This window comes from Macrotis lagotis, chromosome 5 (assembly GCF_037893015.1).
Source record: "Macrotis lagotis isolate mMagLag1 chromosome 5, bilby.v1.9.chrom.fasta, whole genome shotgun sequence".
Taxonomy (NCBI): domain Eukaryota; kingdom Metazoa; phylum Chordata; class Mammalia; order Peramelemorphia; family Peramelidae; genus Macrotis; species Macrotis lagotis.
Window position 1 is genome coordinate 200,247,464 of NC_133662.1, and position 3,756 is coordinate 200,251,219.

Here is a 3,756-nt window from a genome sequence, read left to right on the forward strand (position 1 = left end):
AGTTTTTTCATATGATTATAGATAGTTTTAATTTCTTCATTTGAAAACATGTTAATATCCTTTGACCATTCATCGATTGGGGAATGACATGTGAACTTACAATTTCCTGCAATTCTCTATATAGTTTGGAAATGAGACCTTTATCAGAACTCCTAGTTGTGAAGATTGTTTCCCTGCTGTCTGCTTTCCTTCCAATTTTGGCAGTATTGATTTTATTATTGCAAAAAATTTTTTTTAATTTACTATAGTCAAAATTACTCATTTTGACGTTTATAGTGTGTTCTAATTCTTGTTTGGTCATAATTTTCCCCCCTTTCCATAGATCTGGTAGATAGAGTATTTCTTGGTCCATGGTATCACTCTTCATGTCTAAATTCTGTACCCATTTTGACATTATTTTGGTGTAGGATGTGAGATGTGGATCTATGCCAAGTTTTTGCCATACTAACTTCCAATTTTCCCGACAATTTTTGTCAAATAATGAGCTCTAGTCCCAAAAGTTGATGTCTTGGGGTTTGTCAAATAGTAGATTTCTGTAATCATTTATGGCAACTCCTTTGGAACCTATCTTAATCAAATGATCCATTACTCCATTTCTTATCCAGTACCAAGCAGTTTTGATGATTGCCATTTTTTTAGTATAGTTTTAGATCTGGTAGAGCTAGGCCACCTTCCTTTACATTTTTTTTCACAGTTCCCTTGCTATTCTTGCCCTTTTGTTGCTCCAAATGAATTTTGTTATTATTTTTTTCTAGCTTGGTAAAGTAGTTATTTGGTAGTTTGATTGGTATGGCACTGGATAAGTAATTTAATTAATCACTTCTATTTCTCCTTCCTCACAGTCCAACCACTAGTCTCCTTTGCCAGATTTTTATGTAGGTCCTTTGACTGCCAAGGTCTTGCCCTTTTCTCTTTTCCCTCTATACTGTCTTGTTTTGCTATCATGTCAGTTTCATGGTGTTCAACTATCAGTTCTATGATTCCCAAATCTATAGAGTGAGCCCCTGATTTCTTTCTTGACCTTTAATAAAACATTACTGTCTCTTCAATATCTCAAACTCAACATGCCTAAAAAGGAATTCAGCATATCTTTCTCCTCTTCTCCTCTCTCCTCTCCAACATCTCCTCTTCTGAATTTTCCTATCCTCTAAATTACCCATACTCTTAGATCTTGGTGTTATATCCAATTCTTCACTCACACAGCCACAGATTTACTCCATGATCAAAATCCTTACCCCTTATACTTCTACCCCCACCAGGTACTCTTTGATCCAGTGACACTGGACTTCTTGCTCTTTCATGAGAAAGATACCCCATCTATCAGCTCTGGTCTTTTATATTGACTGTACCCCACACCTGAAATACACTTCCCTCATCTTCACCATCTTGGCTTCCTTTGAGTTCCAGCTAAACTTCCTATCAGGAACTTTCCCAATCCTTCTTAATCTGTTAATTATTTTATTTAATTAATAATTATCAAATTATTATTAATTAAATAATTATTTAATTTCTATAACTATCGTGTAGCTTATTTCTACATATTTGTTTGCTGTTAATTATTTTAATTAATAATTTTAAATTATAAAATAATTATTTAATTTCTATAACCTCTATATAGCCTTTTTGCACATATTTTTTGAATCAAATTCACAGATCCCAGATTAAGAAATCCTGTATCTAGGCTCATAACCTTATCATACCTTATCCAGGGGGCTCTTTTCAGTCTGTTTTAACCCTGCCCCAACTTACTCCTAGTCCTTTCCCATGGAGATTACCTTCCTTTTTACCCTGTACTTATCTTGTATATACATAAATATTTTCAAGTTGTGTCCTTAGAATGTGAGTCCCTTGAGAGCAGAGACCATGTTTTTGCTTTTTCTTTGTATCTCCAGCAATTAGCATTCAATGTTTTAAAAATGAATGTTAAAACAGGTTTTTACATGTAGCCAAAGAAGAATAAAATACTAAATAATAAAAAGAAAATGACATACATTTTTGAGAGCTGACTGAAACTCCTCAGTTAAATAATAAATATTTATTTACTATGGGCCAAGATTGTACTAAATACTAGGGATACAATATAGATTTAATCATTCCAAATTCTCTCCCTTTCTCTCTTACTCAAGCCCCCATTGAGAAGGCAAGTATCAAAATAGGTTATACATGTCCATAATAGTCATGTTATTAAAGAATATATAGACCACAAAAAAAGCCCTATTAAAAAAATGAAGTTAAAAAAAGCATGCCTCAATCTATATTCAGACACATTAAATTCTTTCTCGGGGTTGGATAGCATTTTTTATCATAAATCCTTCAGAGTTGTCTTGGATCATTGTATTGTTAAGAATACCTAGGTCATCACAGCTAATCATCTTACTATATTACTGTTATTTTGTGTACATGTAACTTTTCATCAGTTAATGTAAATCTTTCCGGGTATTTCTAAGAGCATCCTACTCATCATTTTTACAGCAAAACAGTATTCAGTCATAATCACATACCATAATTTGTTCAATCATTCCCCAATTGATGGGCATCCCCTCAATTTTCAATTCTTTGCCATCAGAAGTGAGATTTCATTTCATAGATAAGTTGTATAAAGAGGAGACCCACATCTAGAGATCCAACATATATCAAATCCCTAAATCTTGAGAGATCCATAGGGGCACAGACTGAGAAATGAAAGGGATCTTATGGTTCATCTAATCCAACCTCTTCATTTCATAGTTGAGGAAACCAATCCCCAAAGAGGGTTTGTTCACAGTCATACTGTTGTAGGAGGATTCATTAGTTTCCTGTGAAGAACTCACAACTCTGGCCCCAGAGAGAAGGGATAAAAAGAAAACACAGACTTATTATAAAGATTACCACACAAAAGAAAAAGTGAGAGTTAGTTAAGAGTTCTTTAAAGGTTACATGAATTGCACATCAGTTTAACCAGGCAGGTCAATGGCTGTTTAACTTGTACATTTTAAGTCAAGAGGCAAGGGTGGTAAAAGAGCAAGAAACAGTTCAGTTTTTCTTTAAATATCCCCCTAAGGATCCATGGGAGAGGGGGCATTTTGGGAATGATCTAGTTCTTGTATTGGAGAGTTTTGCCTTTTGGGAGTGGTCTGACATCTTCTATTGGAGAAACTGCTGGAGGAGGTATGGCTAGCCCCTATAGTATATGTATAATTTAGCATCCAACTTGACCCACTGGTGAGCACATGGTCAGGGTCAAAGTAAAGGTCAAGTACAGAAAATGATTACAAAATGTGTTTCCAATTACAATATCCCTCTATGTCCATAATTCCCTAGATCAATACCATTAGTAAGAGGCAGAGCCAAGATTTGGAATCTTTTCATTGGGATTCAGATTTCTTTCCACTAGGTCATGGTGCCTCATCTCCACTAAAATATAGTTATAATAAATCAGTTTATAAAATTCTGGTTTTATAGTTACCCTAAGCTCATAAAAGCTATTATCATAGATCATAGTTCTGGAAGATTTCGTCTGCTAGAAAGGCTTTGAGTGGAAACCTATTCAGGGATGGATGGACATCTCTCATCCAAATACCAGGCCAGCCTGTTTTAGAATAACTTATCACCAGTACTAGATGATACATTTTTTTTCAACTGAAGCAAATTCAAAAGGTTGACTGCTAAGGTGAAAAAGGATTGTGATCTCCATAAGTAATGAAAGCACTACCCTGATGATGTAATAAATCTGAAGCATTTGAGTATCTTTTATTTAAATATATATATATATATATA